Source organism: Heptranchias perlo, chromosome 10, assembly GCF_035084215.1.
Source record: "Heptranchias perlo isolate sHepPer1 chromosome 10, sHepPer1.hap1, whole genome shotgun sequence".
Taxonomy (NCBI): domain Eukaryota; kingdom Metazoa; phylum Chordata; class Chondrichthyes; order Hexanchiformes; family Hexanchidae; genus Heptranchias; species Heptranchias perlo.
The window spans coordinates 60,438,491-60,461,625 of record NC_090334.1 but is presented as its reverse complement, the minus strand read 5'-3'; the positions used below and the strand labels follow the sequence as shown (position 1 = coordinate 60,461,625).

Sequence of the window (23,135 nt, the reverse complement as noted above, 5' to 3'; positions counted from 1 at the left end):
TTACAACTACATTAAAGCAGAAATGTGAAACCCAGTGTGTTCGATACTTTTTAACAGGGAGAACTGAAAAAAGCGTAATTCTACACCACTTTAGACCATAAATTATTGAACTAGCCTGTTCCATCTCCCTATACTTCGTTTGTGTTTCTCTGCATGACAAAGTACTACCAGTACAGTACTATGTTTCATTAAAGTGTTTTTTTTGCTGTCTGATACTCCCTACCCCTCATCCCCACGTCTGGTGTCTTAAACCCTTCAGTCACATGGCACGAAGCCCCATGGAAAAATTCATGAGGTACGATGGTAGATAGCAACTGTAAGAAAGTGATATGAGTTAATAGCAAACTAGAATGGGGATGCTAAGAATTAGAAAACAACATATTCTGAACAATAAAATGGCTGGGAATGAATTACAAGGCTATTTAATTACTCAAGCTGTACACTTGCAATTTGATATGATGCAAATCTCCAGTATTTTTTTTTAGCAGCTTTTGAACACACCTCCATCCATCTAATGCTTTCTATCCAATACACAAAAGGTAAATTTTACAAACTTGCACACCTGGTGCATCCAATTTGGAATTTTCAAGTCAGCAAGTCCCATAGGAACACGTTGGCCTATGCTTGAATTCCTGATATTGTTACCGAGGAGAACCCAGTCTTGGATGAGCCACAATTTTCTCCAACTAAACATCGAGAAGACCGAAGCAATAGTCTTTGGCTGCCAGCACGAAACTCCATACCTTCACCATTGACAACATCCCCCTCCAGGGCCATTGTCTCGGGCTGAATCAGACTGTTCTGAACTTCAGCAGCCTATTTGTCCCAGAGCTGAGTTTCTGACCCCATAAGCTTACCATCACAAAGATGACCTACTTTCATCTCGATAACATCGCCCGCCTTCACCCCTACCTCAGCCCATCTGCTGCTGAAATCCTCATTCATGCCTCTGTCACCTCCAGACTCGATTATTCCGATGCTCTCCTGGCCTGCCTCCCATCCTTTATCCTCCATATACTTCAGCACATCCAAAACTCTGCTGCCCATATCCTATCCCTAACCAAGTCCCGCTTGATAATCATCCCTGCCCTCATTGACTTACACTGGCTCCTGGTCCTCAAATTTAAAATGATCATCCCCAATGAAGCAGTCTGTGCCTGCAGGCAGCAAGAGCAAGACCTGGACAACATCCAGGCTTGGGCTGATAAGTGGAAAGTAACATTCGCGCCTGACAAGTGCCAGGCAATAACCATCTCCAACAAGAGAGAGTCTAATCATCTCCCTATGACATTCAACAGCATTACCATCGTCGAATCCCCCACCATCAACATCCTGGGGGTCACCACTAACCAGAAACTTATCTGGACCAGGCACATAAATACTCCCCAAAGCCTTTCCACCATCTACAAGGCACAAGTCAGGAGTGTGATGGAATACTCTCCACTTGCCTGGATGAGTGCAGCTCCAACAACACTCAAGAAGCTCGACACCATCCAGGATAAAGAAGCCCGCTTGATTGGCACACCATCCACCACCCTAAACATTCACTCCCTTCACCACCAGCGAACAATGGCTGCAGTGTGTACCATCTACAAGATGCACTGCAGCAACTCGCCAAGGCTTCTTCGACAGCACCTCCCAAACCCGCGACCTCTACCACCTAGAAGGACAAGGGCAGCAGGCACATGGGGACACCACCACCTGCACGTTCCCCTCGAGTCACACACCATCCCGACTTGGAAATATATCGCCGTTCCTTCATCGTCGCTGGGTCAAAATCCTGGAACTCCCTTCCTAACAGCACTGTGGTAGAACCTTCACCACATGGACTGCAGCAGTTCAAGGTGGCGGCTCACCACCACCTTCTCAAGAGCAATTAGGTATGGGCAATAAATGCTGGCCTTGCCAGTGATGCCCACATCCCATGAACAAATTAAAAAAAATGTTTAAATCCCTCCACTCCAATGTGGAAACTATCAAGCAGAAGCCATGGGCAGAGGGAAGGGGAGAGAAAGAGAAAAAATGAGAAAGAGGAAAAAAGACATAAATTGATTTTCTCAGCCACTCTGATTCACCCAGCCAATTTTAGAGGAGCAATGACAAAAGGACACCTACTTGCCTATAGATGGACTATGCACACGGAGACCAAAAATAGGAGCAAAGGAAGAAAATATAATACCTTAAAAAGGAAGAACCTTACTTTTAAAACAAAAGTACTGTTGTTCTTTTTTTGCACTCTCTCCTTCCCTTATCAGGTCTTTCTGGCGTGCACCTCACGAACAGGTGGACATGTGACCTGTTAACATGATCTGCCAATGCTGCCCTGCAACCAGTCTCTAGAAATGTATGAAAATAGCCCAATACAACTTGCCCTTGAATTCTGTGCAGAGAAAACCCTGGCGTTTACCAGTGCTTTTCCTGGCTTGCATAGCCGAAGTTGGAATTCGACAAGAAGGGATCACAAGATTTGTGTTTTGTGCCAACTTTCATCACATGCTTAAATGTCTTGAGTGTGACTTATGGCCAATCCCACATGATTATTAATATTTTTCTGTACAATATCAAGCGTATCCTTAAATGTCTGAAACAGTTTGAGAATGACTTTCTCTTGTATCTGCAAAACTCAAAGGTCACTTCCGCACAGGAACTGTGTAGCATCGGTGAAAGTAGCCCCATGTAGACTTTACTGGATTAGTCCACATCCTGTGTCTGCGCACAGTATCAATGCACAAGGCCCCTACTGTTGTCAGAACCTACCTGCAGATCACACCAGAAAGCACACTGAGAAACAGGTGTTCAGTTGCTTCTTCGACACCCCCACCCCATGCCCCCCACAGTGCATGCACTTGCTACGTACTAATGTAGTTCCAGCTTCCATTCAGAAACAAAACTTTGAACTTCAATGAACAGGGAATTTAAAACTTGTTCCTCACGGCTCCTGTAAATGCTGCTGAGCTAAGCGGAAAATAAAACAGATCAGAAAACAGTAGCGCCAAGTGTAATCAAGGTCATCATTTCTAAAAGGACAGAATTACATAGATTTTATTTCAGAAAATTGAAGAAATAGTGCAATAAAAATGTAAAATACTGTACATCTCATATCTTGGATTCTCAGTTTCAGTTTTAATTCTCATTTAAACAACACTGTTCCCTTTTGTCTTGATCTAAACAGAAGTGTGTCTTTTTAGTCATACAGCTAAGACTGGGAGCTCAGCGGAATGGGAAATTGAACCACTTCTTGGCATTGTGAATCAGCAATCCCGTATGGCGTGGCACCTGTTATCAACCTCATCTTAAACACAATGAAGAACCTTACGTGTGTCCCTTTATTTCAGCAGCACAGACAGTAATGTCCAATATCAAACCTTGGCTTGGATAAACGTACTGGGCTGCATTTTGTAGATTACTATGTAAACTATATTGTTGTTTGAAACGGATAAAAAACTTTATCTGAAAGTTTTGTTGCATGTTCTATGAGGTCTCTCCTTACTGATCACCGGGTCCAGATGGAAAAGATGCAGGCACTCCGCTCCCAGGTTTTCGTCAATGCTGCGCTGCAAAAGACCACTGGGAGAGCAACTAAGGGTCACTTTCGCTCAGTGTCTTCTCACCACAGCATAGCTGGGATCAGGATTCATTGTGTGAATTCTGGATTGAAGCTTGCTTGCATCCCCTGCTTTTACATAGCACTGCAGGTTGGAGTTCTAACACAATCCCACCGCCAAATCAACATTGCAACGTGATGGCGTTTTACCCCGCCTCCCCCTCCTCGTCAGTTTCCTCCTTTGCTTTGGGCATCGATTCCTTGCTGGGGTACGGTTCCAGGGATGCCAGCTGCAATCTGGAATCTTTCCCAAGTAACCACTGACAGTGCGCGAGCCTGGAAAAGTGAACGTTGGATGACTATTCTGTCACGGGGAGCATCACAGCCAAGCCCAATCGTTTTCCCAGTCTGATGACCATACGTAAGCACTGTCCAGCGAGAGCCACGGGAATGATAACTGATTTTAAAAAACAACAACAACTTGCATTTATATAGCGCATGTAACGTAGTAAAATGTCCCAAGGCGCTTCACAGGAGCGTAATCAAACAAAATTTGACATAGAGCTACATAAGATGTTAGGACAGGTGATCAAAAGCTTGGTCAAAGAAGTAGGTTTTAAGGACTGTCTTAAAGGAGGAGAGAGGTAGAGAGGCGGAGAGGTTTAGGGAGGGAATTCCCGAGCTTAGGGCCTAGGCAGCTGAAGGCACGGCCACCAATGGTGGAGCGAAGAAAATCAGGGATGGGCAAGAGGCCAGAACAGAGGAGCGCAGAGATCTCGTCGGGTTGTAGGGCTGGAGGAGGTTTCAGAGATAGGAAGGGGCGAGGCCACGGAGGGATTTCAAAACAAGGAAAACAGGCCCCAACTCACTCCTTATCTCCTTGGACTCTGGTTTGGACTCAGGCTATGTGTGAAGGTGACAACTCTGAACTGGGAGCCTCAGTCAGAGCCAATCTATACTTGGACCTCAGATGTCAAAACCGGCCAGCACAGACCAACCTGAACCAAACCAAGAGATCACACAAAGGGCAGCGGGCTCTATGTTTGGGGCACTTCTCACAGGGCACATCATCCAAAACTTAGGTCAGCACCAACATTTCTAAACCACTTCCTATGTTCGGACTCAATAAAAGAGTTTTCATACAATGATAGCAATTACAACACAGGAGGCCATTTGGCTCCCAGGGCCTGGATCAGTGCTGGCATTCTCTCCTGTAATCCCCATTCCCCCAAGCCTGAATGGATAGGAAGTCGGTCGGCAGAATTTAAAACGAGGCCCAGGAGTTAAGAAGCCTCTTTTGTTCCAGAACAGGTGAGTTTAAAACACACCCGCAGAAAACTGGCACCCAGTTAAAATTGGAGCTTTTAACATACAGCAACCATACGAGTGCGACAATCATAGTGAAACTAAACTCTGATTGTACACATCATTATATGCAGCCTGCGCATACGCAATACTATCAGGGTCGGTTGCATTCCTGGAGGTTTCGTCACATGACTTCACGTCTCCAACTGCCCTCCCCAGTCAAACAGCATTTTTCCCCCATCTCCAATACTTTTATAATTAATAACAAAATTTTAAAAACACACAATTCTTTTAATGCCCCTATGATTTTTCTCCCAGGTTGCTCGCAGCAGCGTCCAGGAGATCAGTCTTTAATTCCTGGAGGGTTAGCAACCCTAAGTACCATTCAATATTCCACACGAGAATTAAATATTTGAAATCAAAGTTTTATTTTTAAGTAACTTAGGGAACATTGAGGGTGAATCAATGTCACTAAAATAAATGGAATTCTGAAACACTCGAGCATTCTTTAAATGCTGATCAACCTGTTGTATTTTAAACATTCTTTAACAGGAGGCTAGAAATTACGGCTGGTAATAATAGCAGATGAATGCTTAACATGCAAGTATGACATTCAACTGTCCACTATTTTAACCGAGTTAGAATAAATGGTACACTGCCTCCCATTAAAGTAGAGGACAGAGGAATGTCGTTTGAACATGTTAAGTAAGCATTTGTCTGCTACTAAGTCCAATTGTAATTTCTGCCCCATAGTTGCTCCTTTGAGTCTGTCAAAATGGTTTATTTTCTTGTACTGCGAATAAAAACAATTGTGCACTGCAATTATTAAAAAAAATAAAATGCACAAAAACATATTTTGCAGGAATTGTGGGGGGGGGGGGGGTGGTGAAAGAGAATGTTGGGGGTTTGAAAGTTGTCCTTTGAAGCGGATCTGAATAACTGCCTGCAATTTGCAGTCTCCATTATACCCTCGTCATTAACGTCCCCTCAAATGTCCCCTCGAATGTTGCCTGCTTTAAAATGGGCAGAGCTGGCTCTCTCCCTGGTTACTTCACGGTCACAAGGGGACCTATAGCAGGCAAACAAACTGAAATTTGCTTTCAAAGTTACACAGCATAGAGAGGCATGAAAGCTCACCCACAAACTGTCTGCACATGCATCATAGTAGACAAATCTTATACCGAGAATCTCAAATGTAATTCTTTATATTAAGTAAAAGTCATTACCATTCCATTGCCACTCTCCCATTTAAATTCCAAACCCTGGTCATTACAAAAGTGCAGCAACAAGAATGAGCAGATAAAGTCAGTTAATGAATTCATAGCAGGGAACTTTATCTCAAAAAAGCATCTGCAATTAGTTTTAAAGAAAATAAACCTTTACACAAGGCAATTATCAGGTGTGCCCCAAAACTTTCCTTTGAGGAAAATAAAAATATTTTAAAAGCTGCGTTTTCACAGCTTACTGGTTATATAGAAGTTCAGGGGCAGCTCCTAAACAAACATCAGTAATTACAACGGTCAGAAACCAGGAGCTCATCTGAAAACATTTCTGCCTCAAGTTTGTGCAGAACAGCGGGAGAAGTTAAATCTGACTGATCGCTTCTAATAGCCTTCATTCCCACCATGCAACCAATCTATTTGGTCGATATGGGCACCCTCCAGTCCCAGCGGTGAAAAAAAAGCTGTTTTTTCTTGTAAGACTAGCACACGGGCTAAAACACTGGCTGTCCAGTTAAAAAGCTTAGGAGGTGATGGTTGACATATATGAAAACAAACCATTTCATGTTTTTTTTTATTCGTTCATGGGATGTGGGCTTCACTGGCCAGGCCAGCATTTATTGTCCATCCCTAATTGCTCGAGAAGGTGGTGGTGAGCTGCTTTCTTGAACCGTTGCAGTCCCTGTGGTGAAGGTTCTCCCGTGGTGCTGTTAGGAAGGAAGTTCCAGGAGTTTGACCCAGCGACGATGAAGGAACGGAGAAATATTTCCAAGTTGGGATGGTGTGTGACTTGGAGGGGAACGTGCAGGTGGTGTTGTTCCCATGTGCCTGCCTGTCCTTGTCCTTCTAGATGGTAGGGGTGGAGGGTTTGGGAGGTCCTGTTGAAGAAGCTTTGGCGAGTTGCTGCAGTGAATCCTGTGGATGGTACACACTGTAGCCACATTGCGCCAGTGGTGAAGGGAGTGAATGTTTAGGGTGGTGGATTGGTGCCAATCAAGCAGGCTGCTTTGTCTTGGATGGTGTCGAGGTTCTTGAGTGTTGTTGGAGCTGCACTCATCCAGGCAAGTGGAGAGTATTCCATCACACTCCTGACTTGTGCTTTGTAGATGGTGGAAAGGCTGTAGGGAGTCGGGAGGTGAGCCACTCGCCGCAGAATACCCAGCCTCTGACCTGCTCTTGTAGCCAATGTATGTGGCTGGTCCAGTTAATTTTCTGGTCAATGGTGACCCCCAGGATGTTGATGGTGGGTGATTTGGCAATGGTAATACCGTTGAATGTCAAGGGGAGGTGTTTAGACTCTTTCTTGTTGGAGATGGTCATTGCCTGGCACTTGTCTGGCACGAATGTTACTTGCCACTTATCAGCCCAAGCCTGGATGTTGTCCAGGTCTTGCTGCATGTGGGCACGGACTGCTTCATTATCTGAGGGGTTCCGAATGGACCTGAACACTGTGCAATCATCAGCGAACATCCCCATTTCTGACCTTATGATCGCGGGAAGGTCATTGACGAAGCAGCTGAAGATAGTTGGGCCTAGGACACTGCCCTGAAGAACTCCTGCAGCAATGTCTCAGGGCTGAGATGATTAGCCTCTAACAACCACTACCAGCTTCCTTTGTGCTAGGTATGACTCCAACCACTGGAGAGTTTTCCCCCTGATTCCCATTGACTTCAATTTTACTAGGGCTCCTTGGTGCCACACTCGGTCAAATGCTGCCTTGATGTCAACGGCAGTCACTCTCACCTCACCTCTGGAATTCAGCTCTTTTGTTCATGTGTAGACCAAGGCTGTAATGAGATCAGGAGCCAAGTGGTCCTGGTGGAACCCAAACTGAGCATCGGTGAGCAGGTTATTGGTGAGTAAGTGCCGCTTGATAGCACTGTCGACAACACCTTCCATCACTTTGCTGATGATTGAGAGTAGACTGATGGGGTGATAATTGGCCGGATTGGATTTGTCCTGCTTTTTGTGGACAGGACATACCTGGGCAATTTTCCACATTGTCGGGTAGATGCCAGTGTTGTAGCTGTACTGGAACAGTTTGACTAGGGGCCCGGCTAGTTCTGGAGCACAAGACTTCAGCATTACAGCTGGGATGTTGTCGGGGCCCATAGACTTTGCTGTACCAGTGCACTCAGCCATTTCTTGGTATCACATGGAGTGAATCGAGGTACTTTTTAGTTATAGTTCACTCCAATGATTTATTGGGGTGAGGGAAAAATTCCTCTGGATTACTATGTGTAGCAACATTATAAGTGCATTCAAAAATAACGTTGATACTTACACACAGTGACCAGAGATATTCTTCCCCCAACACTGTGCTGGACCAAGAACTAAACCCTCCAAGTACATTACTAGCAATCGTGCCTTTTGTTCTTTCCTTCTATTTTATACTCCTTTTCTCTCTCTGGGCTCACAGATGCCCAATGCCCTGCTCGGCAGATGGACAACCCGTTCTCAGGAATGTTATTCTTTAGCTGGCCACTTGGAGGTATGCAGCAACAGCAAGCCAATGAAGACTCATTCTCCAATTGTGCCTCAGCTTACATGAAGGCACTAAACAGAGGCACATTCTTATAGTTATACAGCTGAGACTGGGAACTCAGTAGAATGGAAAACAACCTGTGCCATTCAACTACTTGACGCTGCATATTGTAAACCCAGACACCTCGTGATCTGCTAACTGAAGCTCTGATCACGTGATTCTTTTTTTAAATTTCAAAATATACTTTATTTCATAGAATTTAAGGATACACACAGTTCAATGTAAATATCACAATTCAGAACCAGTACAATTCAAACCAAACACTACAGATCGTACACGGTGCAATCTCATTATTACAATTCAAAGACAGTATTTCCTATGATTCATGGTGTACAATACAAGGTGGGGTGGTCTTTCCCCATAGAGCCTTGGCGTAGGCCGCGCCACACCTCACCTCAGAGCGTCCCACAGCACGTACTCCTGCACCCTGGGGCGTGCGAGTCGGCAACACTCGGTCATGGACAGCTCCTCCAGCTGGAAGACCAGCATGTTTCGGGTGGATCAAAGGACCTCCTTCACCAAGTTGATGGTCTTCTAGCCATAAGCGATATCTGTCTTGGTGTGCATCCTGGGGAATAGCCCATGCGTCTTGTGTTACCGAGGTGTTTGGGATGAACCGGGATAGATATCAACTCATCTCTTTCCACAACCTTTGCATGAAGGGGCAGCCCATCAGGAGGTGGATGACGTTCTCCTCCCCACCGCAGCCTCTAGGGCAGCTCGCTGTGGCGCTGAGGTTCCGTACATGTTGGAAGGAACGCAAAGGGAGGGCCTTTCTCACCACCATCCAGGCTACATCCTGGTGCCTGTTGGTCAGTTCCGGCGACAAGACGTTCTGCCAAATGACCTCAATCATTTGTTCGGGGAAGAAACCAATCGAGTTCACTCTCTCTGTTCCTTGCAGGACTCAGAGAATGTTTCGTGTCGGCCGCTGTCTGACGGCCTTGTAGTCGAAGGGATTCCTCCTCAGGAACTTCTCCACCTGGGACAGGTGGGGGGGTGGGGATGAGACAGTCGAGCTGGACAGGACGTCCTGTGCTTGCTCGACCAGCATGGCCAGATCCAGCCTTCTCAGTGCAGTGGACAGGTAGAAACTCAGTACCAAGTGACACTTGATGTTTGCGTACTGAGGCTCTACACACTTCCTGAGGCAGCCACACACAAAGGTGGCCATCAGGATCAGAGCGGCATTGGGGATGCCCTTCTCCCCCCTTTCTCTAGGGGTTTGTACATGTTGTCCCTGCGTTCTACCTTGGACCTCCAAACAAAGTGGAAGAAAGCTCGGGTGACTGACGGCGGAGCAGAAGATGGTGTCGTCGTCCACGTACAGGTAGGCTTCAACCAAGAACCTCCGCTGCCTGGGATCGTACACAGGGTACCTGCGTCTTTTCTGACGGACGTGGCAAACGGCTCGATACAACATCCAAACAAGAGAGAGGACAGCCCTGCCTGACTCCCACCCGTTGATTAGGACTGTACTACAGATGTCCGTGTAGAGCAGTGGGATCCAATCGCAGATTCTCTCCCCAAAACCCATTTTGGAGAGCACGTCCATCATGTACATGTGGAATATTCTGTCGAAGGCCTTCTCCTGGTCCAGGCTGATGAGGCAGGTGTTCACCCCCCTATCCTGCACGTAGGCGATCGTATCCCTGAGCAGCGCAAGGCTATCAGAGATCTTGCTGCCGGGTACAGTACAAGTCTGATCCGGGTGGATCACCTGCTGAGAAGGGATTTAAGCCTGTTGACGATGGTCCTAGACAGAATCTTGCAGTTGACATTTAGCAAGGAAATGGGTCATCAATTTTGATTTCTTCCCTCTCCCCCTTCCACTTGTAGATGAGGGTGATGATGCCTTTCCTCATGGACTCTGAAATGCTACCTGCCAGAAGCATCCACCCACGTGACATTCTGCTTGTGGCTGCAGATACTTTCACCAGTGGACCTTGTTTTCAGCTCGTTGTACTTCCCTTTGTTGTAAAACGTGCTTCAATTATACCATTTCCTGCTGTAGCAGTTTTTTTTTTTTTTTTTTTTTATTCGTTCACGGGATGTGGGCGTCGCTGGCAAGGCCGGCATTTATTGCCCATCCCTAATTGCCTCTTGAGAAGGTGGTGGTGAGCCGCCTTCTTGAACCGCTGCAGTCCGTGTGGTGACGGTTCTCCCACAATGCTGTTAGGAAGGGAGTTCCAGGATTTTGACCCAGCGACAGTGAAGGAACGGCGATATATTTCCAAGTCGGGATGGTGTGTGACTTGGAGGGGAACGTGCAGGTGGTGTTGTTCCCATGCGCCTGCTGCCCTTGTCCTTCTAGGTGGTAGAGGTCGCGGGTTTGGGAGGAGCTGTCGAAGAAGCCTTGGCGAGTTGCTGCAGTGCATCCTGTGGATGGTACACACTGCAGCCACAGTGCGCCGGTGGTGAAGGGAGTGAATGTTTAGGGTGATGGATGGGGTGCCAATCAAGCGGGCTGCTTTATCTTGATTGGTGTCGAGCTTCTTGAGTGTTGTTGGAGCTGCACTCATCCAGGCAAGTGGAGAGTATTCCATCACACTCCTGACTTGTGCCTTGTAGATGGTGGAAAGGCTTTGGGGAGTCAGGAGATGAGTCACTCGCCGCAGAATACCCAGCCTCTGTTTTGCGCTGTCTACAATATTTTTAGGTCTTCCCTCCCCTGGTTTCGTAGAATTAATTGCCCTAGAGATTAGATTTTTTTTTGTTGTTTCCCTGAACTCTGAAGCATATGTAAATTTTGCTTATGGGGGAATTATTCTGGGCAAGCATAGTTCCTGGTACTCCTCGTGTTGTAAAGCTGCATGATGGTGCAAAACGTGTGAATATGGAATTGTTCCATCTGATGCAGCGTTTCTATCTGAAACAACCCCCAACACGCCTACAAAATGATGAGATGCCGTCACTGTGTATGCCCACTTGGATCAGGCGGGAGTTGTTCTGAAGGACTGCAGATGTAATCCCTCAGAGCAGCACCTTTGTCTGTCCAGTCCACACCCAGCTCCCTTGAGCGATTAGAATAATACAAGTAGACATTCAATTCTTTTTCATTCGAAAACACGTTTCCTGGTTTCAAACAGTGAAGTGTGGATTATCTATTATTTAGTTGAGTCACACATCAATCTAATTTATGTTCTACGATTCAAAATTACCTTTCATACTTATTTAGGTCATTACACTATGTGACGGTGAAAAATGCAGATTTTTTTTTAAGTATAATTTTTAAAAATTATAATCCCTAAACATATTACACATTTACCTGTTGTTACTCTCTCCTTAATGATGTGGGAATCTTGCAATGTTGCTAATGGGGATACAGAGGTTGCATCATAGTATTTTGTTTGGAGTGAGTTCAATAGAATTAACATTGCGGATTGCACGACCAGCATTATTTAATGTTCATGTTCTAGGAATGTGATTTAACACCAAATCTCTTACACTCCTCCTGCCCTATTTTCCCCTCCTTCCATTAGCTATTGTTGATTGCTTAGCTAGCTATTGGGCGATAGCCATCTCCATGGCTGTTGACATCCATTTTCTAATGGAATGTGGGTTCCTTTATGATTCCCACCCCTAATGCTGCTCTCAAGATCCGGCAGTGAGTAACAAACGACACCATCAGGATGCCAAAGCCCAGAGCTCGTATTATCCACTTCATTAGCAGGCCACACCCTACACCTCCGGAGAGGGCAGATGCTATTCACTCTATTAACAGGGACCGAACAAAAGCAGGTCTAAGAAATGACGAGGCAGGCCCACACCTCGGATTGTTTGTGCCACTTTATCTGAAGCTTTTGCCTATAACCAGCCCTGAAACAGAAAGCCACAGTTATCTTGGATTTCATATTTCCCTATTTTTCGTTTGTAATTTTGGCTAACTTCCATATTAAAAAAAATCCACCCTGCCAAGATATTTAAAATTATTGTCGGCAACACCCAAGTAATCCCTCGCATTCCTTGCTATTAAGTAACACCTCGGTTTTGATCTAGGACTATGTCTAAGTCAGTGCAAGGATCATTCGTGACCCCCAGCAAATGTGCTGCTCTCGGAGTCTATGAGCTTGAATTTGCAACCCGTGAATAAGTGAGAGCACAAGAAAGCGAGAGATTAAAAGAGCACAAGGAGGTGCTTCAAGGTAGGTGTGTGAACAACCTTCCAGCAAATTAATGCTCAGGATTGCCACCCTCAAGAAATGTTAGTAAGTACCTCTGTATTGGTATGACTGTTGCAAGAGCAAAATGGCACCTGGCTCCCTCCTAACCTCTATAGGTATGAAATGTCTCTGAGCAAACTGTATATTAAATGGGATTACATTGTTTGGTCCTTTTTTCTTTCAAGTGCATAACACACAAAATTACAACTTATTAATGCACACTTAAAAAGACTTGCATTTATATAGTACTCTTGAAGTGTCCACACTCACTAAACATGATCCGCACAGCAAGGTCCTACAAACAGCAATATGATAATGACCAGATAATCTGCTTTGAGTGTTGGTTTTGAGGGATAAATATCAGCCAGGACACAAATCATATGTTAGTTACAAAGTAGAGGAATTTCACCCTCATGTGAGCAACTACCTAGCTGTGTCGGTATTTATGGTTCTGTGTTTAAAGTAACCAAGAATAAAAAGTATTTAATTTAATTATTGAAATTAAAATGAAAATACCTCAGTGTGTATACTCTTTGGATTAGGATTTGATGTGTTGGGAACGAATAGGTGGGGGGAAGAAGTCATACTTCTCTCCATTCGCAAAAAAAAAATTGACTCAAATGCAAAGTGAGAAAGTACTTTTCCCTCTATTTCTCACTGTTAAATGGACAGAGGCCAATATACCCTAATATTGTAAAAAAAAAATGTGGAATGCAGATTCAGAAGAAAATCTCAAATCCAATCTTGCCATTAGAAAACATTAGCAAAAACTATGTTTTTGAAAATTCATGGGGAGAGGAAAGTGGGAACAAAGGTTACCTGGTTTTATCGGATGATTAAATAATGTTTATAATGAACCAATGATTATTTTACATGCACGAGTGCACATTTAAAAATAAGGTCAACTCATTTTCTCAATGAACAATGGTAATCTTGCCTCATTTCCAAATACTGTGCAACCAAAACCCCACGTCAAAAGATCTTAATGGGCGTTTTGAAAAACATAGAAATGAGGAAATTAAGGCATTTCCCCTTTCCTGATTTCATTCAGCCGCACTGTCTGGCTCAAGCTGTAATTCTCTCGCCCAGCAGAGCGCTCTGGGCATGTGTGTGCTTATATAAATGTGCAGAGGTCTCTCCCTGTCACTAAAATTTAAATGCTTAAGACAGTGCCAGTGGGAGCATCCACACTGACCAAACATTCAAATCACATTCAATGTGAAGGTTTAAAAAGTGCTGGGGCTGGGGGTTCGAAGCACATTTTAAAACCAGGTCTGCCACCACACTAGAGTTATATTTCGTACGTTGTCAAACACTAGCAGACTCATCACAACTCCTGAATGATAGCGCTGCTTTGCAACAGTGGTAATGTTGCAGTATAAACGCACAAGTACATTTCACACTTGAAAGTGCAAGTTGTTTCTGTCAGGGGAATGTAGGCCGAGGCTGTTCTCTGATCCTTCTTAGAGAGCCGCAAGCACACTTCACTATTTTCTTCTCCCAAAAGCAAACCTGAATGAATGTGACACTGTGGATTAACTACAGCTTTTTAATGGCATTTTTTAAATTAACCCATAAAGATATTCAGAGCAAAATCAAGTTATAGAATTACACAGAAATTACACACAACTTGGAAACAGGCCATTCACTCCCTTCACCACCGGCACACTGTGGCTACAGTGTGTACCATCCACAGGATGCACTGCAGCAACTCGCCAAGGCTTCTTCGACAGCACCTCCCAAACCCACGACCTCTACCACCTAGAAGGACAAGGGCAGCAGGAACATGGGAACAACACCATCTGCACTTTCCCCTCCAAATCACACACCATCCCGACTTGGAAATATATCGCTCTTCCTTCATCACTGGGTCAAATTCCTGGAACTCCCTTCCTAACAGCACTGTGGGAGAACCTTCACCACACGGACTGCAGTGGTTCAAGAAGGCGGCTCACCACCACCTTCTCAAGGGCAATTAGGGATGGGCAATAAATGCTGGCCTTGCCAGCGACGCTCACATCCCATGAACGAATGAAAAAAAAATTCAGACCACTCAGTCCACATTTTTATTTATCATCCACATGAGCAGTAGTGCTAACCCCATGTGCATACCCTATTATAGCCTTTTCATTCAATCAGCTGTCTAACCTATTCTTAAATGTGGTGTTCAATGCCAAAGCACAACAATAAGAGTAATGCTGGAAGTTGATCCCATGGACTGGCAGAGCTGTTAATTACATTTTCCTTCCCTGTAAATGAAGGGAATATCTCTAAAATTCACAATTCTATAACCACTCAGCTGCACTGTCTGAAGAAGTTGGCATACAAATTTCTTTATGGTCACTCTATAGAGGGGTGTGTTAGTGCACCAGTACAGTATGACTCGAGCAAAGCACACATCACTTAGTGTAGCAGATATCAAACTTGTCAACTGCAGGTGACTTTTTTTTTTAAATTGAAAGGCTGATCTTGGCTCTTAAAAGAATCACTGTCTGGGTTCTGGAATCACAATGAAGTACCCAAGAGTAAAGAATGGTGATGGACAGGACTAAATGAACCACACTCCCATTTAAAAAAATATTATTAGTAATTCTCAGGATATGGGCATTGCTTAGCTCTGTCAATAGCATATTGCTTCCACTGTTTAGCATGCATGTCGTCCTGTGTTGTAGCTTCACCAGGTTGGCATCCCACTTTCAGATATGCATGGTGCTGCTCCCAGCATGGTATTCTACATTCCTCACTGAACCAGGGTTGGTCACCTGGCATGTTGGTGATGGCAGAGTGAAGGATGTGCCAGGCCATGAGGTTACAGATTGTGGTGGTATACAATTCTGCTGCTGATGATGGCCCAATGTAGGATGCAGCTGATAAACCTGCATGTAATGTGTACAACCTTTACAGTGCTTTGTTTTCAGACAATCTCTCTGCCGGAGTGCACACCTTCCACTGGGGCCATTTTACCCTGGAACTGTCCGCTTGTTGCTTCTGACACGGTTGATAACCCACCTCTCTGGTTATAATGCAGTCTGGTGTGTAGCCCCACCTTCCCATCACACCTGAATACCAATTATGTAGAAATAATCTTTATCTGAAAATTTCACTGTCCACTCCAATAGTAAGATAAGGTACAAGGAAATCTATGGGAAAAGAATGCAAATGTTATGGGATCAAATTAGTAATATGTATAGATGACCAACTGGAAAAAAAGATTTATTTTAAAATAAAAGGTATAAAGCGAAAATCCAAGGCCCTTCTGGCACAGTCAGTAGTGCTAAAGTCCTCTGCACCAAAGCTAGCCACTCTCCTAGCCAAGGTGTTCCAGCACAGCTATGACACGCGTCTACCAAAAAATGTGGAAGATTGCCAGCACTACCACATTGGTAATAAGGACCACACCGCCACTGCGGCTTGGGTGGGACAAGTGGTGGCCGGTTTTGCCAGGCGGGGAGGCTTCAGTAAAGGGAAAGGTGTCATCACCTGTGAGCCAAGTTTCCATCAAGGCCATGATGTCAATGCAATCATCCACAACAAGGTCATGGATGGCAAGGGCCTTGTTCGCAAGTGCACCAACATTCTGGATGGAGATGCAGAGAGGGGCAGTGATTGTTGGTTCCCTGGCAGAGTCCACGTCAACATAGATAATCAGTATATAAAAAAAAAATCCAGCTGCACAGTTGCACAACTCTTTAAACCACAGGAGGTAAAATGGGACCATCTCGGTATACTTGTGAACCGGACATATGCCATTCTATTCAAACTCGCACTAGGAGGGAGCGAAAGCAAGTGGCAGTGACTTTCTCGCTCTTCCGGTGGGGGAATATCTACCTTCTGCTTGATGCTTCCCCTGATACCAAGGCTGAGATCCGATACTTAGTGCAGAAACTGAAGGTGTAAGTCATTGCATAGCTCGAATAGGCAGCAGCACTCTGAGTCACCCACCATCCCTCAACACCCATTATAAATTCTCTCTCTCTCTTACATTCAGTTTCTTTATAAGCAAATCCTGCAAGTTAGGGAAAGGTTTTGCATGGTCCTAGTGCCCTGTCTTCTTTACTCTGATTTTAAAAAAAAGATACATTCATTGCTCGTCAAACATGCACAATGTCCCAGACTCCTCCATCACCATCCCTGGGTATGTATCCTGTCCCAGAATGTACTCTGGGTGGGGGACTTCAATGACCATCACCAAGAGTGGCTCAGTAGCACCACTACTGACTGAGCTGAAGGACACACAGCTGCCAGACTGGACTTGTGGCAGGTGGTGAGAGAACCAACACGAGGAAAAAACCTACTTGACCTCGTCCTCACCAATCCACCTGTTGCAGATGCATCTGTCCATGACAGCATTGGTAGGAGTGACCACCGCACAGTCCTTGTGGAGATGAAGTCTCGTCTTCACACTGAGGGCACCATCCATCATGTTGTGTGGCACTACCACCGTGCTAAATGCGATAGATTCAGAACAGATCTAGCAGCTCAAAACTGGCCATCAGCAGATGCAGAATTGTATTCCACAACAATCTGTAACCACATGGCCCGGCATATCCCTCACTCTACCATTACCAACAAGCCAGGGGATCAACCCTGGTTCAAAGAGGAGTGTAGAACAGCATGCTAGGAGCAGCATCAGGCGTACCTAAAAATGAGGTGCCAACCTGGAAGCTACAACACAGGACTACATGCATGCTAAACAGCAGAAGCAACATGCTATAGACAGAGCGAAGCGATTCCACAACCAACGGATCAGATCAAAGCTCTGCAGTCCTGCCAAATCCAGCCATGAATGTTGGTGGACAATTAAACAACTAACGGGAGGAGGAGGTGCTGTGAACACCCCATCCTCCATGATGGCTGAGCCCAGCAGGTGAGTGCAAAAGACAAGGCTAAAGCATTTGCAACCATCTTCAGCCAGAAGTGCCGAGTGGATGATCCATCTTGGCCTCCTCCCGAGATCCTCAACATCACAGAAGCCAGTCTTCAGCCAATTCGATTCACTCCACATGATATCAAGAAACGGCTGAGTACACTGGATACAGTAAAGACTATGGGCCCCAACAACATCCCAGCTGTAGTGCTGAAGACTTGTGCTCCAGAACTAGCTGTGCCTCTAGCCACGCTGTTCCAGTACAGCTACAACACTGGCATCTACCCGACAAAGTGGAAAATTACCCAAGTATGTCCTGTCCACAAAACATTTACCCGAGGAAGGAGGAAGCCTCCGAAAGCTTGTGAATTTAAAATAAAATTGCTGGACTTTAACTTGGTGTTGTAAAATTGTTTACAATTGTCAACCCCAGTCCATCACCGGCATCTCCACATCACAAAAAGCAGGACCAATCCAATCTGGCTAATTACCACCCCATCAGTCTACTCTCAATCATCAGCAAAATGATGGAAGGTGTCATCAACAGTGCAATCAAGCAGCACTTACTCACCAATAACCTGCTCACTGATGCTCAGTTTGGGTTCTGCCAGGACCACTTGGCTCCAGACCTCATTACAGCCTTGGTCTAAACATGGACAAAAGAGCTGAATTCCAGGAGGTGAGGTGAGAGTGACTGCCCTTGACATCAAGGCAGCATTTGACCGAGTGTGGCATCAAGGAGCCCTAGTAAAATTGAAGTCAATGGGAATCAGGGGGAAAACTCTCCAGTGGTTGGAGTCATACCTAGCACAAAGGAAGATGGTAGTGGTTGTTGGAGGCCAATCATCTCAGCCGAAAAAATAACTGCAGGAGTTCTTCAGGGCAGTGTCCTAGGCCCAACCATCTTCAGCTGCTTCATCAATGACTATCCTTCCATCATAAAGGTCAGAAGTGGGGATGTTCGTTGATGATTGCACAGTGTTCAGTTCCATTCAGATCCCCTCAGATAATGAAGCAGTCCGTGCCCGTATGTAGCAAGACCCAGACAACATCCAGGCTTGGGCTGATAAGTGGCAAGTAACATTCGCACCAGACATGTGCCAGGCAATGACCATCTCCAACAAGAGAGAGTCTAACCACCTCCCCTTGACATTCAATGGCATTACCATCAACATCCTGGAGGTCACCATTGACCAGAAACTTAACTGGACCAGCCACATACATTGGCTATAAGAGTAGGTCAGAGGCTGGGTATTCTGCGGCGAGTGACTCACCTCCCGACTCCCTACAGCCTTTCCACCATCTACAAAGCACAAGTCAGGAGTGTGATGGAATACACTCCACTTGCCTGGATGAGTGCAGTTTCAACAACACTCAACAAGCTCGACACCATCCAGGACAAAGGAGCCCACTTGATTGGCACCCCATCCACCACCCTAAACATTCACTCCCTTCACCACCGGCGCACCGTGGCTGCAGTGTGTACCATCTACAAGATGCACTGCAGCAACTCGCCAAGGCTTCTTCGACAGCACCTCCCAAACCCGCGACCTCTACCGCCTAGAAGGACAAGGGCAGCAGGCACATGGGAACACCACCACCTGCACATTCCCCTCCAAGTCACACACCATCCTGACTTGGAAATATATCGCCGTTCCTTCATCGTCGCTGGGTCAAAATCCTGGAACTCCCTACCTAACAGCACTGTCGGAGAACCTCCACCAGACGACTACAGCGGTTCAAGAAGGAGGCTCACCACCACCTTCTCAAGGGCAACTAGGGATGGGCAATAAATGCTAGCCCGGTCAGTGATGCCCACATCCCATGAATGAATTAAAAAAATTAGACCCAATGCAGGCTGGTTTCAGCCTACGGTAATTACAGGTCCCCCTCAGAACTACGGGATACTTTGCAATAAATTCATCACATTTATTCTTTAGAAGTTCTTGTCTTCCCATCACCCATGAAAGCATCCAGACGTTTCTCACACATTTTCTGGGTGTTGACATTAACTATATGCCCTCTGGCAACTGCTTGGTAAGCTGAAGTGTGGATAAGCCTTTCCTCATCTTGACTACTTGATGTATAGTCCAACTCAGGGGTGTCAAACGTATGGCCCGCGGAACAGTTTACTCTGACCCGCAGTGTCCTGTGCTTAGGACTGCCAAATCTCCCGGGCACTGCTTCCAAACAGCCTGGGAGAACTGCGCCTTTTAAAGTTCACACCACAGAAGAGCCCCCCATCCACCCCCCACCCTGCTCCCTAACACCACCCTCCATCGCGCACGCAGAGAGTCGGCACCAGCTTAGGGGTGACAGGATACTGGACTGGCTGGTGTAGGAGAGGGAGAGACACACGCACAAAGTGAGGAGAGCTGCAGGATTGGGATGGACTGGAAGGTGAACAGGGACTAGAGGAGAGGAGGAGGGAGACTGGGGAATAGGGGCCACGGGGCTTGGGCAGGGGAGGGTAGAAAGGGAAACTAGGTAATTGGGGCTTGGGAAGAAAAAGAGGGGACTGGGGAGTGGGAAGGCGTTGTATGGCCCAGCATTCCCTGCAGAGTCGGGAGCAGCAGCAACAACGTGGTGAGTGGGAGCGGCACCGAGAGAGGGGCAGCCAGTAAAGGGGTGAGTGAAAACTGGGGATTTTACTGTGGGTAAACAGGGAAAGATCATTTCCACTGGTGGGCGAATGGGGAACAAGGATACGGAGACTGAGGATGCTCATTGCGCACGGGGAATTGCAAGTTTCAATTTCACAACGCAAGCTCTCACCTCCGCCATTAGCGTCGGGCAGGGAGAGGAGGGGAGCAGAGCTCAGCTCAACCGCAAGCTGCAGGCCCGTTCCCTCGGCTCCTTTCTCACACCAACAAACCCTACAAACAACCCCATGCCTGACACCCCTGTCTGAACTGTCAGCTCCTCGCTCAGGCTCGCACAGAGTTTGTAGCTGGGGCCCGGGGCTAATCCCAAGTTGGGCCTCGGGTCTCATTTTAACAATAGAAGAGAGCTACTGGCGCCTGTCCTGCCACTGGAGGCAGCTTGCCCAAAGTCAGGAATCAAATTTAGGCCTGCTGCATCGCTGGTAAGTCCTGGGAGGCAGGCAAAGGAAAATGCAGGGGGGGTCTAGTGCGGGTTGGCACCAATGGCACTGAGCTGTAGTGCTGTGGAGGTGGGAGAGGCACTCCTTCCCTATTTCTTCACCAACCTCCAGCGGTCCCTTTAAGGTCCACTGTTTAGGCCACTGTAGAACTGGAACAACTAGTTGGAGCTTGTACGGTGCATTCTCCACCTAGTTTTTCACGCATCTTGCAGAAGGGTCCTGCAACATACAGGATCCTTCTTTGTTTATTTAAATTGATCCAACACAGATGTCAGGGACGCCTAAAAACGTTGAGGACCAATGAGATGGCGGCCATGCCACCAGCACAGATTAAGTGCAGGACCGTGCACCCAGAAATTGGTATACATTGCACCCGTTTTGTGCCCACAAAACTTCTATCCCAGTGTGTTCAAATAACTTTTGCTGATATGACCCACATCAAGTGTCAGGATGTCGGATCAGGCCCATCATGTAAAGTTTTATATCAAACTTATTCATGAATGTTTTTACAAATCAAAAAGGACTGCAATGCAACAGTAGCACAATAAACAAACACAAGAAATCTGATTGCACGCAAAAACAGGCGCACAGGGGGCGGGGCCTGTACTGCTCATTACCATGGATTCAGGCAGCACGCAATATTCATCAGATTATCCATGCTGCCCTCTCTTCTATTCTGCTGTAATCATTTATGCCTCCTCTGGGCCCATCTTTTGTTTCTACACTTGTCTCATTATCACCTCCTTTTGTCTTGCACCATCATCACTTTAATCACTCCTGTCCCTCACTCTATCACAGACCTCCCCCTTTCCCCTGGCTCTGTACTTCCTTTAAAACTGTTAATCTCTAACATCTTCCAGTTCTGACGAAAGGTCATTGACCTTAAGAGTTAACTCTGTTTCTCTCTCCACAGATGCTGCCTGACCTACTGAGCGTTTCCAGCATTTTCTGCTTTTATTTCAGATTTCCAGCATCCACAGTATTTTGCTTTTGTTCTCTACGTATACGTCGAATCAAACAATAAAACACAGGATAATGTTTTATTTGGTTTATGAGTCCTGTCCACACTCGTCTTTCTGAAACCACTGTGTGAGCTCAGCATCCTGGGTAGGACAATATTTTTAGTAGTATAAAGTAAATGACTGTGAGACATGACTCTCAACCTTTAAATTGACTTCTATTTTTTCCCAGTTATATTGCAGATTTTGTGCTGAAACTACAATATAGCTGCAATGATCTCAGCCTGATTCAATTAACAACAACTTGCATTTATATTGTGGAGATGCCGGTGATGGACTGGGGTTGACAATTGTAAACAATTTTACAACACCAAGTTATAGTCCAGCAATTTTATTTTAAATTCACAAGCTTTCGGAGGCTACCTCCTTCCTCAGGTGAACGATGTGAAAAAATCGTTCACCTGAGGAAGGAGGTAGCCTCCGAAAGCTTGCGAATTTAAAATAAAATTGCTGGACTATAACTTGGTGTTGTAAAATTGTTTACAATTGCATTTATATAGCGCCTTTTATGTTGGAAAACATCCCAAGGTGCTTCACAAGAGCGTAATCAGACAAAATTGGACACCAAGCTAAAGAAGGAGATATTAGGACAGGTGACTAAAAGCTTGGTCAAAAAGGTAGGTTTTAAGGAGGATCTTAAAGGATAGAGAGGTGGAGTGGTTTAGGGAGGAAATTCCAGAGCTTGTGGCCTAGATGGCTGAAGGCAAACCACCAATGATGGAGCAAAGGAAGTGGGGGATGCACGAAGGGCTGCAGAATTGGAGGAAACGCAGAGTTATAGGTGCTGGAGGAGGTTACAGAGATAGGGAGGGGTGAGGCCATTGAGGGATTTGAACACAAGGAGGAGAATTTTAAAAATTGAGGTGTTGGTGGAGGTTACGGGCTGCAGAGTTTTGGGTAAGTTCAAGTTTATGGAGAGTGGAAGATGAGAGGTCGGCCAGGAGAACATTGAAATAGCCGAGTCTGGAGGTTAGAAAAAGCATAGATGAAGGTTTCAGTAGCAGTTGGAATGAGACAGGGACAGGAGATGGGTGACTCAGTAAACAGAAGCTTTGTGAAATCATCCCCCGGAGGTGCAAATGGTGCAAAAGAAAATAGACTTTCTAAAAACGTATATAACATTTTAACATTAGCAAAGAACCACCTAAACTTTTGGCACTTCACGTCATTTGGACATTGGTGCACAGAGACTGATTCAGAGGCAATAGCATAACTTGGTGCTGATGGCTTTCACTGATACCTAAAGCATAACTGGGTCAATTTACTGAAGAAAAAGATTTACCTGAACAATCTTTTAGCTAGAAAGATGCATACAATATAAAAAATAAATCCTTCACGAGGACCAAGCTGCTCAGGCACAAGTCTGATA

The 23,135-nt window shown here is 45.7% G+C and overlaps 1 protein-coding gene and 1 long non-coding RNA gene across 3 annotated transcripts in view; one reads left to right on the top strand and one right to left on the bottom strand.

Moving 5' to 3' along the window:
* Positions 1-3,456, top strand: part of LOC137326623 (uncharacterized) — a 52,126-nt gene extending 48,670 nt beyond the window's left edge. Inside the window, exon 3 of one of the 2 annotated variants that reach the window (XR_010964237.1) lies at positions 3,189-3,456. This is a non-coding gene — a long non-coding RNA (uncharacterized lncRNA). Of the gene's footprint in view, positions 1-3,172 lie in introns of both variants that reach the window. The other variant, XR_010964236.1, reaches the window with a different exon arrangement.
* Positions 1-23,135, bottom strand: part of prkcha (protein kinase C, eta, a) — a 186,822-nt gene that overhangs the window by 132,854 nt on the left and 30,833 nt on the right. The gene's annotated exons all lie outside the window — the stretch shown is intronic.